We start from the raw sequence: 13,682 nt of genomic DNA, 5'->3' as shown, positions 1-13,682 counted from the left end.
ACGCGTTTGGTAAGGATGCATGACTGTCAGCTAGTTAAATAATCAGTAGCTGATCAGCCATGCATCCTCACGGGGTTTTTAAATATAATAACAAAAGACGCGGCGCTTTTACCCGCGCCGCAAACAAAAATACAAATAATAATAAATAGGGGCGGGACACTCCGCCACACATGCCCCCCCTTGTGCGCAGCACACATGGCCTTTTCGGCCACCTCCCCCCTTAGTCCCCAAAGTCCCGGTCAGCAGTCCCGGCGCAGGAACAGGGGCAGCAACGGGCCAAAGGTGGCGGCCACGGTGGGATGTCCTCCTCCCACCCAAACAGCCGTAGTGTTCCAATGGCCCGCGCACCGGCCAGCTCCTCTGGCCAAAAAATTTTTGGGGGTGGTCTCCAGACCTGCCCCCCCTTCTTCATGGCCGACAGCTCCCCTCCGTGGGGCTCTGGCCACCCTTTCTCCTGCAGCGAAATTGCTGCGGGGGAAGCTGGTCTCCTGACCTCCCCCCCCTTCTTCATGGCTGACAGCTGCCCTTCACGGGGCTCCAGCCACAGTATTTCCTGCCGCGAAAGTGCGGCTGGGGAAGCTGGTCTCCTGACCTCCCCCCCCTTTTCCATGGCTGGCAGCTCCCCTTCGTGGGGCTCTGACCACATGATCTCCGGCCGCGAAAGTGCGGCTGGGGGAGCTGGTCTCCTGACCTCCCCCCCTTCCTTCATGGCCGGCAGCTCCCCTCCGTGGGGCTCCGACCACAGTGTAGTGACCCCAGGCGAAGCAGGATCCCTGGCGACCCCAGGCAAAGCAGGATCCCTGGCGACCCCAGGCGAAGCAGGATCCCTGGCGACCCCAGGCGAAGCAGGATCCCTGGCGACCCCAGGCGAAGCAGGATCCCTGGCGACCCCAGGCGAAGCAGGATCCCTGGCGACCCCAGGCGATGTGGAACAGGCAGCCCCAGGCGATGCGAGGCAGGCATCCCTGGGTGGTGCGAGGCAGGGCAGGAGCAGTCCTTCCCATGACGGTGGATGTGGAACCAGCAGGTATTCACCCTCTGCTGGTGGAGGTGGGAGGGGAAAGCAGTCCTCCCACAGCGGCTGAGACGGAACCAGCAGGTATTCACCCTCTGCTGGTGGAGCTGGGAGTGGCAAGCAGTCCTCCCACGGCGGCTGAGGCGGAACCAGCAGGTATTCATCCTCTGCTGGTGGAGGTGGGAGGGGCAAGCAGTCCTCCCACGACGGTTGAGGCAGAACCAGCAGGCATTCATCCTCTGCTGGTGGAGGTGGGAGGGGCAAGCAGTCCTCCCACGACGGTGGAGGCGGAACCAGCAGGCATTCACCCTCTGCTGGTGGAGGTGGGAGGGGCAAGCAGTCCTCCCACGACGGTGGATGTGGAACCAGCAGGCATTCACCCTCTGCTGGTGGAGGTGGCGGAGGCAGAGGCAGCTCTTGCTGCTCTGCTCCTGGTGATGGTGGAGACAGAAGCAGCTCCTGCTGCCCTGCTCCTGGTGGTGGTGGAGACAGAGGCAGCTCCTGCTGCTCTGCTCCTGGTGGTGGTGGAGGCAGAGGCGATGGGGCGGATGCTGGCCACTCAGAGGGAGGCTGTGGCGGTGCTGGCTCCCTCTGCTGTGGCGGCTGGGCTGGTGTGTGCCGTGCTCCCTTCAGCAGCATAAATAGAGGCTGCTGGGGAACACCAGCATCCTGCCCTTCTCCCCCCCAGAAAAATTCAGGGGGTTGAGCCTGTAACTCCTCCCCTTCTGGCTCTTGGGACTGCAGCTTGGGTCCTACGGCTGTGGAAGCGCAGACTTCCACCTCTTGGGCTATGGACGCACCGACTCCCCCCTCTTTGGGCTGTGGACGCACCGACTCCTCCCTCTTGGGCTGTGGACGCACCGACTCCTCCCTCTTGGGCTGTGGACGCACCGACTCCCCCCTCTTGGGCGTAGGACGTTCGGGCTCCTCCCACTCGGGCGTAGGACGTTCGGGCTCCTCCCACTCGGGCGTAGGACGTTCGGGCTCCTCCCACTCGGGCGTAGGACGTTCGGGCTCCTCCCACTCGGGCGTAGGACGTTCGGGCTCCTCCCCAGGCTGTGGAGGCGAAACCAGCAGGCATTCTCCCTCTGCTGGTGGAGACAGTAGCGATGGCTCCTCTCCCTCTGATGCTGGAGACGGTAGCGATGGCTCCTCTCCCTCTGATGCTGGAGATGGCAGCGATGGCTCCTCTCCCTCTGATGCTGGAGACGGTAGCGATGGCTCCTCTCCCTCTGATGCTGGAGACGGTAGCGATGGCTCCTCTCCCTCTGATGCTGGAGACGGCAGCGATGGCTCCTCTCCCTCTGGCGCTGGAGACGGCAGCGATGGCTCCTCTCCCTCTGGCGCTGGAGACGGCAGCGATGGCTCCTCTCCCTCTGGCGCTGGAGACGGCAGCGATGGCTCCTCTCCCTCTGGCGCTGGAGACGGCAGCGATGGCTCCTCTCCCTCTGGCGCTGGAGACGGCAGCGATGGCTCCTCTCCCTCTGGCGCTGGAGACGGCAGCGATGGCTCCTCTCCCTCTGATGCTGGAGACGGCAGCGATGGCTCCTCTCCCTCTGGCGCTGGAGACGGCAGCGATGGCTCCTCTCCCTCTGGCGCTGGAGACGGCAGCGATGGCTCCTCTCCCTCTGGCGCTGGAGACGGCAGCGATGGCTCCTCTCCCTCTGGCGCTGGAGACGGCAGCGATGGCTCCTCTCCCTCTGGCGCTGGAGACGGCAGCGATGGCTCCTCTCCCTCTGGCGCTGGAGACGGCAGCAGCAGGGTCTCTCCCATATCCGCAGCCAGGTAGTTGAACACCATGGCTGCGATGTCTGGGAGGGAAGCTGGGTGGTGTTGCTGTTCCCAGGCCTCCCAGCGCTCCCCATCTCTTGCCCACAGGAGGTTGATCACTGCAGGGAGGGCTTCCTCATAATCCCTCCCCGGCTCCACCAGCCAGTCCCAGACTCCCTCAGAGGAGAGTGCATTCGTCCTCTTTGGAGGATGCAGGTCCTCCCTCACTGGACGCTCTGGCTCCTCTTTCTCCTGCCATGGAGGGGGTTGGTCTGGTGCCACGTGCCCAACCTCACCAACCGCGAAGCACCACTCCTCACCCTTCAGGCAGGTGAGGCAGATATCCAGTGTGGCAAGGTAAGGCTGATGTTGCTGCGCCTCCTGCTGCTGTTGTTGCTGCTGCTGCTGCTTTCTCCTCCGGCTACTTTTCCCCATTTTTAATTTGAAAAAAAAAAACGAACAAACAAAAAAAAAAAACGCACTTTTCAATCCTGGTCCGGCTGTTGGAGGCGTTGTTTGTCCCACGCAGGACACCATATGTGGCAGGCTGGCTCGCAGTGGTGATGTGGATGACGTCACGGACCAGGAAGTAACTCAAACCAAACAGTGGATGGGCAGTTGAAGCTGAGTGTTAGTGCACTCAGCGTATTTAATAAACAAAACAAAATATTAAACAAAAACACAAAACAAAAAGGCGCGAGGGCCAAACGAATAAACAAACAAACAAGTAAGTGTCGTGCTGGCTAATCCAGCACGTTTTAGCAATTGTTTTTTTAAATGTTATTTTCTCTCTCCGTTCTCCCGTACTCTCCTCTACACTCTCAACCCCGAGTGCAGAGTGCTGCTGGTTTATATACTCTGGCCGAGGGATTAACTAGTTGGTAATTATCTTATTATCCCTCGGCCAGAGTCTGCACGCGTTTGGTAAGGATGCATGACTGTCAGCTAGTTAAATAATCAGTAGCTGATCAGCCATGCATCCTCACGGGGTTTTTAAATATAATAACAAAAGACGCGGCGCTTTTACCCGCGCCGCAAACAAAAATACAAATAATAATAAATAGGGGCGGGACACTCCGCCACAGTCATGAATAGTCATACTTCCCCCTGGCATCTGATAATGGAGGCCATAAGGAAACAAGCTGGCTGTGACTGCCTCAGCACTCAGAGAATATCACGGACATTTGCAGAGCTTTTTTCAGATGTTATAGTAATAAAATAATGACTTGGATCGCATTATTGAGGCGTTTGGTGATAAAACGAGTGATCAGGAGATGATTGATCGGTATGTATGTTATAGCGAACGAAAGGGTGGGGCGGGGCTGGAGATGCCTAGAGAGTGCTTTGTTGATATGCAGGGCCTTTTAAACCCGTTTGACTGTGGGGAAAAAAAAATACTTTTAAACAGCGTGTCTAAAATTAACTGCGTGTGTAAAAATAAATTGGACCTGACGCGCCTGACACGCACTTAATAAATGGACTGCAAAGGGCTAACGCATGAATGGCTACACCTGACATCATACAGTCACTGGATTTGAATACTGTATATTTCAGTGTAATAGAAAATAATAAAATTGTTTTAAACGGTTACCTAGACCTAACCCAGGCCCGGTGGTCACTTCAGCCAAGTTAGACAAACTGACTTACAGGATAAAAAGTTTCTGAACAGCTTTGAACAATATACTGTAATACCACATGGAACAGCATTTTAATGTCTTCTATAGGAAGACAAACTGTTCTTGAAACTAAATTGCCCTTTTTTATCAGATGTCCAGGTGATCTGAACCTTGGTATAATGTGGACAGCAGCTGAGTTCTGCCTTGATTAAAGCTGCCACCTTTAAACATAAAAATAAAGACGTGATGCAGCCAGTGTCAACATTTTTAAATAATAATTTTATTCCTCTCCTATTTGGAAAAGGATACCATATAAGAAAAAGGTATGCAAAGTTAAATTAAGAGTTGTTGTTTCAAATTATGATATATAACCAACCTCCAATATGATCGTTCATTGTAAATCTGAAGTAGTTTTATTGCCAAAATAATTGCATTTGTATTCTTAGTTTGCTTGTGTAAGTTACCAGCGGATTATAGAATGTTTGATAAAAGTAAAATGATTTGGCAGCTGGTGTGTGCTTAAGATCCTGCTTTATGTTAATTAGCCATGAGGTTTTCAGAGTGCTCTGTATTCCAACACAGAAGCACATGTCTGCTAAGAAATAAATAATAATAATAATAATAATAATAATAATAAGAAGAAAGTGTATCTTGTACTGCTTAGTACTGTAGTAAATGTGAAATTATGTGTAATACCCAATTGAAAGGTATTGTGTGGGGTTTTTTTTCTTAAAATGGTCCCGCCCATCGTTACACGGTGACGTTTAGTTTACTGCAGGTAAACTGTAAACATGGTAGCTTTAGTTTTGATTGGCAGTGCTAATATCTTCCTGCATATCTCACATGGCTGTGCGGTCCATCTGACATACCTACAGTTTCATTCATTGAATTTGATGGAAGTTGGTATTAGAGTTTATCGGGTCACTGCCCATCTAAATTTTCAAAAGGGGCCACTGTTACCTCTTTATGGTGACAAAAGCAGATTTTTTATTTTATTTTTTAAGTTGACGCACATCTTGCTTTTTCAAAAGATTGTGTGGAGCTGCACTTCAAACTAAACAAACCCACTGCACCCCTGTAGGCCCCCAGCCAAGGCAGTCAACTCGACACAACCAGGATTCAAACCAGAGAACTCCTGATCATATGATTAACCCTGTACTCCAGCACAGTATTTCATTTACTGGATGAACCACTGGGGACCCCTGTACATTTTTAAGTAACTGTAGCTAATGAAACAGCCATTTTGCAAGTGCAGTTTTGAAAGAAGCACATGTCTTCTGCATCAAAGCTAGAAGCATGTCAGTCAATGAGGAAAGCAGCTGGTTCACAGGAAAGACAGTGAAGGGATGGGGACAATTTCACTCTCCAGTGAAATATCCCAGGACGTGCAAGAGTCTAAAAGCATGGATTGTAAACAGAGAATAATTTAGCCCAGTGTAGTACCAGATATGTTTACTATAACAGGTGTTTCTTTCAAAACTGCATTTTTGAGACCTATATAATGAATGGATATGCATGGTGGAGAAAATCTGTGGAACTATTTTATTAGCTACAGCAACTTCAAGGAAATCACATTGAGTTTTCTATGTTGACGGTGTATGTGTTCATTATTGTTGTGGCTGCAGATACCAGAAAATGAGTTTTATTGTTATTATTGTACTTCACAGTTTAATGTCAGTAGAGTAAAAACCCAAAAGCGAGACTACCTAACTGATCTGTTTTTTTTTTTTTTATCTTTGCTGGTAAGAGTTTGGACAGCCTGATTTGGCTTCAGTGTTTGAATTGGGTCCTCAGTGCAGTCCTCACATTGTTTGCACACATGCCATGATGAACTGTGATTAGTATATGCAGGCTGTTTTCTTCCTATACTGATTTCAGATGCAATATCCACAATAAATCGAGGTTTGCACTGCAAGACGGGATTGGATGAAAGAAGTAATAACAACGTGCTGCCTACATCTATCACCCCAATAACACAATCAACACAATAATACGCTTGGCTTGCCTTGATTGGTATTCTACTCGTGCGTTGCCTAAAAATGACTTCTCCGTGGTATCAGCATTGTGCATTAAAGAAAATGACGTTTCTGCCGGGAAAGAAATATCAGGATTTCCACCCAGACCTGCTGTTTGATCAAGAGCCCACTCGAGGAGCTATATCCAGAAGTGCTTCTCAGAGCCTCATTCTGAGATGAAAGCAATGATTAGATTATGGTGTGTCTGCTTGTCAGCCTTGCAAAAGGTTATTCCCATAATTGTGGCTGTTTTCATGCCACCCTCTATTCACCAACTCGGCTAATAATTGCAATTTGATTGCCTTGTTACGCCCCCATATGCTTTGGCTGCTCCACGGCTGACAGTGTTGTCCCCTGTGTTTGATAAGACCAGGGAGCTGAGCTTGTGTCTGTGTGGTGATTGACAGCTGTGCTGCATGAACATATTATCCTGTTTGTCAAATAGTATTATCAGTTACTGCATCAATTTATATCATCCAAAACAAACAACAAAAAATAAAATAAAAATGTGGACATACAAAATAAGGGCCATAATCTCAATGCAGAATAGGCTTCTTTTAAAACATTATACACACACACAGTTCTATACAGTAGAATCTTTTGCCTAATTCATACGTCAGTGATTCACTTCCTTTGTGTGGTGTCTTTTTGTAACAATATTTTGGAATAAATTTAAAGAAGTGTTTTTGTATATTGCATATCAGCTTCTATTGTGTAAGGCTGTCGATCTGTGTTTAAATGATTAAACATTTAAATACCTATTTTTTTACCATTACACCAATATCCTCGACATTACCGCGAATCCTAGACCGCATAGACATCACCGCGAGGGACATTACAGCGCCTATCAATACAGCGACTGCCCATAACAGCGCTATGACATCACCGCACCGAACTACACTTCAATTCCCAGAAGTCTCTGCAAAGTTCATAAACGTCACTTACCAGGAACTCCCCCCGCCCGCCTCAGTATGCAGGTTTTAATATGACTGAGCAGTGTCAGTGAGACTCTGTATTGTAAGGTAGTTGCATACCAGGTTTGATGAAGATCTCTTGCAGATCGAAACATTGATCTTGGGTATAATAAAAAATATAAACACTTTGGAGCATAATATATGTGTGCGGATACTATGTTTGTTTAACTTTTATAATCTTTCTACCCTGCACCTTGAAAGACTTTGGATGTGCGTATGTTTTCTCTTTGTTTACTACCAGCCCCCCATCACATTTCTCAGAGCATCCATTTCTAAAGGAAGAAATAAACAGTGGTTGTTGTTGCCGCTATTTCGGACCCAAAACTGCCTTTGGTGTGTTTCTTTTGTCCGCCGCTGCCACAATACATAGAAACGTTTGTTTGCCCGTTTTGGCAGGGCACCTAAAATGCATTCCTGTAAGCTGCTAGAGAATAGATTTATACCATGTGTGTGTGTGCATATACAGTGGTCGTACGAAGTTTACAAACCCTAATTTATGGAAGTGTAACATCGTACAATTAATGTTTAATACATGTATATAGTACATTCCTTTAAACACCCCTAGTTATTTATGGTAAAATCCCCCTATTCTTCTGTTTTCTAATATAAAAAGTTCCAAAACAAAAAACTGTCCGTTCAGCTTGTTACAGTTATGTACTGCTTTGTTTGTGTTGTGCTCTTGTAGCCCTGAATAAATATATTTTCAAAGAAACAAGAAATCGCAATTTTAACGTGTGTAACAGAACCATACATTGGGATACTTTTGACAAACAACTGTGGATATCGGCCAATTGCAATATATACACTGAAACCTTGAGGGTGGAAGACTCACTCACTCAGAGATATGAATGCACAATTTATGATTTCCATTACACGAGAGTAGATGTTAAAACTTCATGCTGATTTGAACTCGGCTCTCGCCAAGATAAGCACCAACTAAGACGTAGCTTTACAGTAAACTAATGTGATCCATATGTGTCTCCATCCATTTACGTTTCCTTCCATATGATGATGTAGATATCCTTCTGTCTGGTGTTAATGGCTGAAGTGTAATGCTGGCTCCAGGGATCAGCTTATTTTGCCTCCCTGGCGCATCAGCACACACAACGGCTGCGATGCTGGCTCCGGGGATCAACCACAGTGCGGCCTCCCCAGCGCATCAGCATGACAACCGTCTGGATTGAGCTAAGTAGGGTACATCTATGGGGTTTTCAAGTGGGCACCTTCCATCCTCAGTGTTTCGTCGACTAGCCCACGACACCTCAAGAGGGCTCGACGGTGATTCTGGCGTCCCAGCATCACCCCCCTCCGTCCCCCACTCAACTCAGCCCAGCTTACTTACCTGTACATCAGCGTTTCTTTCTTTCTATTGTGCTTGAGATCCCCAGCCAGAATCTTTCCGTCTCAACCACAGCCAGTTGCTGCTCCTCTCTGCTGCTTCAGATAAGTTCTTCACTGTGCGACGCAACTCTTGGCCACTGAATCCGACGTCTCTGAGAAACCGGGTTGTAGAGTGTGCCACAAATCCTCGACAACCCACTTCCACTGGGTAAACCCGAACTCTCCATCCTCGCTGTTCCGCTTCAGTGGCTAGTTGAGCATACCGCAGTTTCTTCCTCTCATACGCCTCATCTACAGCATCCTCCCATGGCACTGTTAACTCTACCAGGTGAACAAGGCGTGCTGATCCAGACCACAAGACAATATCTGGTCGAAGGTTAGTGGTGGCAATCTCAGGTGGAAAAATAAGCCGTTGACCAACATCTGCCAGCATTTTCCAGTCTCTAGCAGCTTCCAGTTGTCCTGGGCGAGGATTGGTTTTAACACCTTTTCTTGGTGGTTGCTCTCCTGGGTGGAGGAATGTTGTCTTTTGTGTGTAATGTTTTGATGGAACAGCTGACAACTTATTGGTCATGTTACGCTTGTATTCCAATGCTAAGGCCAAACATTGCAGCACCTGGTCATGGTGCCAAGTAAACCGTCCTTGGCTAAGAGCCACCTTACATCCTGTCAAAATGTGCCTTAATGTTGCAGGTGATGAACACAAAGGACATGAGGGATCCTCTCCTACCCAGAGGTTTAGGTTCTGTGGTGATGGGAGAACATCATATGTTGACCTGATGAGGAAACTGATCCTGCTCTGTTCCATTGACCATAGGTCTTGCCAGCCAATCTTGCGTTGTTCCACACTCTCCCATCTCATCCATTCTCCCTGCTTGTCCTGGGAAATGGCCTTTATACACCTCATCCTCTCCTCCTGCTTTTGCACCTCGTTGACTACCAGCTTCCTCCTTTGAGCTGGGGCCGCCTTGTGCCATGTAGGAGGAGCTGAACTGAAACCAAGACCCCCTCTTCCATGCTGAACTTGCCCCATGATATCACCAATTCGAAGGGCAGCCTTTGCATCCTCCACAGCTTTCTTTGCCGCCCACTTTCTTCCAGTTTTCAACACAGGTGCTGCCTCCCTTACGCATTTATCGCGTGACTCTACTAATGTCATTTCCAGTCTGACCTTGGCGCACTTAAACTCCTCGTGCATTTAAAGTATTTAATATATGAGCATGAGGTTGCACGTAATTAATTCACGTGCTGGGATTCAAGTGAATAATTAATTAGTAATTGAATCCCAGCACAACAGTATATATAGATGCACGTTTGATTCACTCGGGGTTGTGTGTTCGGTGAGTGGAGAATGGATGTGGAGAGGAGAAAATTAAGAACGAGAAAACTTAACAAAGTAGTTTATATGACCGTTGTTTTCACTCACCTTGTTTGTCTGTTACTCCGTTTTGTTTGTCTGTTTATTTTGGCTTCACGTGCCGTGTGCTGTTTTGTTACAACCTTTTTATTTTCTGTTCTGTTTATTTATTAAATGCTGAGCGAGACCATTCGCTCAGCTCCACCAAACTCCACCTCTCTCTTGTTGTTTTATTTCCTGGCTCTGGTCTGACGCCACCCACTCCGGCCATCTTTGTGATGTGTGGTGTCCTGCGTGGGATCTACAGCGCCTCCAGGACTCGCAGTTTTTTTTGAAAAACAAAAGGAAAAGAAATGGGGAGAAGAGGATGGAGAGGAGCACAGGAGGGCAAAGGGAGAAAGGCGGAAGCAGGGCTGTGCTCCATCCACAGGACCCTTCAGGCAATGGCCCAAAGACTGGGATGGGGGGAGTGGTGCCCTGGCTGTGGGGCATATGGGCACACATTGGCCCTATGCCCCATGCAGGATGAAAAAGAGGAGCCCTTGCTGCCACGTCCTATGCCTGAATGGGAGGAGCCAGAGCGTCCACAGCCCAAGAGGGAGGAGCCAGAGCATCCACAGCCCAAGAGGGAGGAGCCAGAGCGTCCACAGCCCAAGCGGGAGGAGCCAGAGCGTCCACAGCCCAAGCGGGAGGAACGAGAGCGTCCACAGCCCAAGCGGGAGGAGCCCGAACGTCCTACGCCTGAGTGGGAGGAGCCCGAACGTCCTACGCCTGAGTGGGAGGAGCCCGAACGTCCTACGCCTAAGTGGGTGGAGTCGGTGCGTCCACAGCCCAAAAGGGAGGAGTCGGTGCGTCCACAGCCCAAAAGGGAGGAGTTGGTGCGTCCACAGCCCAAAGAGGGGGAAGTCGGTGCTTCCACAGCCCTAGGACCCAAGCTGCCAGCAGAGGAACAATGCCTGCTGTCCCCATGTCCACCAGCAGAGGAAGAATGCCTGCTGTCTCCGTGTCCACCAGCAGAGGAAGAATGCCTGCTGTCCCCGTGTCCACCAGCAGAGGAAGAATGCCTGCTGTCCCCATCACAACCAGCAGAGGAAGAATGCCTGCTGGTTTCCCCCGCAAGAGAGGCAGAGCCGCACCAGTCCCCTGCAAGAGAGGCAGAGCCGCACCAGTCCCTTGCAAGAGAGGGAGAGCAGCACCAGTCCCCTGCAAGAGGGGGAGACTACACGCTGCTCCCACCTCCGTCGCCAAGAGACTACACGCTGCTCCCACCTCCGTCGCCAGGAGACTACACGCTGCTCCCACCTCCATCGCCAAGAGACTACACGCTGCTCCCACCTCTGTCGCCAGGAGACTACACGCTGCTCCCACCTCCACCTCTACCACTAGGAGCAGAGCAGCAGGAGCTGCCTCTGCCTCTGCCTCTGCCTCCGCCACCTCCACCGCTTCCTCCACTAGGAGCAGAGCAGCAGGAGCTGCTTCTGCCTCCGCCACCTCCACCAGCAGAGGGTGAATACCTGCTGGTTCCACCTTCATTGTTGTGGGAGGACTGCTTGCCCCTTCCACCTCCACCAGCAGAGGGTGAATACCTGCTGGTTCCGCCTTCACCGCTGTGGGAGGACTGCTGGCCCCTCCCACCTCCACCAGCAGAGGGTGAATACCTTCTGGTTCCGACACCACCAGGAGCAGAGGAGCAGGAGCTGCCTCTGCCTCCACCACCGCCAGGAGGAGAGCAGCAGGAGCTGCCTCTGCCTCCGCCACTGCCAGGAGCAGAACAGCAGGAGCTGTCTCTGCTTCCTGCACCTCCACAACAGGGAGTACGGTGGCCGGAGCCCCACAGGAGGGAGCTACCGGCTACGAAGAAAAGGGGAGAGGTCAGGAGACCAGCATCCCCCGCAGCAATTTCGCTGCAGGAGTGGACCAGCATGCTGTCAGCCGTGCCACTACTGGCAGGGGTGCTGACAGCATTGCCAGCCATGGGCCCACTGAAGCCTCCCTTCCCAGCCCGAGACTTTGTCCTGGACTGCTGGGTTTTTAAGGGGGGAGGTGGCCTTTGAGGCCATGTGTGCTGCGCACAAGGGGGGGTATATGTGGCAATGTGCTCCGCCCCGTGTGCATTTTATTATTATTATTATTATTATTATTATTTATTTCTTAGCAGACGCCCTTATCCAGGGCGACTTACAATTGTTACAACATATCACATTATTTCACATATATCACATTATTTTTACATACAATTACCCATTTATACAGTTGGGTTTTTACTGGAGCAATCTAGGTAAAGTACCTTGCTCAGGGGTACAACAACAGTGTCCCCCACTGGGGATTGAACCCACAACCCTCCGGTCAAGAGTCCAGAGCCCTAACCACTACTCCACACTGCTGCCCTAACCACTACTCCACACTGCTGCCCGCATTTCTGTGTTGTATGTTGCGTGCGTGTGTTAATGTTGGTGTATAGAGATGGCTGCACGGGATATAAATGGGATATAAATGGGTGTGTGCAGCACGAGTTATTTAAAATGTATAATTGTATTTAGGCACGGGATTGCACATCACTTCACGTGCATTTAAAGTATTTAGTATTTAATATGTGAGCACGACCTTGTTTGTCTGTTACTCCGTTTTGTTTGTCTGTTTATTTTGGCTTCACGTGCCGTGTGCTGTTTTGTTACAACCTTTTTATTTTCTGTTCTGTTTATTTATTAAATGCTGAGCGAGACCATTCGCTCAGCTCCACCAAACTCCACCTCTCTCTTGTTGTTTTATTTCCTGGCTCTGGTCTGACGCCACCCACTCCGGTCGTCTTTGTGACAAATAGTCATGATCAATAGTTCCAACCCTGCTTCCACACTGTTAAAGGATAATAATTACAGTAATGTAGTTGCCATGAGGCAGGGGGTTTAAGTCTTTGTGTGTGTGGTATCTGCACATGTAAGAAAGCTAATCAGAGATTAATCCTTTAAAAAAACAATGTTGCAACACTGACTGTGACCAGGACAGCTGGCTTTGTTGTGACAGCCACTAGGGTATAGGCCTAATTAGTTCTAATTGCAGAAATTCCCTCAATTAGCAGTTTACATGGGCTTATTTGTCATCAAAGATTGGATAAAGTTCTCATTTCTTTTCTGAAGAGTTCTCCAAACCTTCTTCCTGCCTTATTGACATGATACGTGTGCATATAAACCATGTTATTTCTGATGGCGACGTCCAAATATATTATTTGAGAGCTTGTGGACGTGCAATATATTATCTGAGGCGTTCAGTTCAGAGCAGGTTTAGCTGAGGCTAGACAGCTCAAATCCCTATCACTTGGTCATTTCAATAATATACCTAAAGAAAGGGACTGGGTGCAGGACTAGAGTGAGATTCTAACCCTGGTCTAAGAGTAGATACAGAGCTGTATATTTGCTTATAAGTAGAACCATCACTGAAGTTGCTAGTCACCTTGAGTGTAAAGATGTACTAGAAGCTAGTTTTTGAAGGCTTCTAAAGCTATTGCTTTCCTTTTAATATGTAAATGGTACTGTTGCTGATAAACAACAACTGTTAAATGACCCAAAGTATAAATATATGTAGGGATGATACTGTATT

At 49.2% G+C, this 13,682-nt stretch overlaps 1 protein-coding gene across 1 annotated transcript in view; it reads left to right on the top strand.

Moving 5' to 3' along the window:
* Window positions 1–13,682, top strand: part of LOC117415009 (PDZ domain-containing protein 8-like) — a 77,974-nt gene that overhangs the window by 53,488 nt on the left and 10,804 nt on the right. The gene's annotated exons all lie outside the window — the stretch shown is intronic.

Source organism: Acipenser ruthenus, chromosome 7 (genome assembly GCF_902713425.1).
Source record: "Acipenser ruthenus chromosome 7, fAciRut3.2 maternal haplotype, whole genome shotgun sequence".
NCBI lineage: Eukaryota > Metazoa > Chordata > Actinopteri > Acipenseriformes > Acipenseridae > Acipenser > Acipenser ruthenus.
The sequence above is the reverse complement of the archived record's forward strand: the minus strand, read 5'-3'. Positions and strand labels throughout refer to the sequence as shown.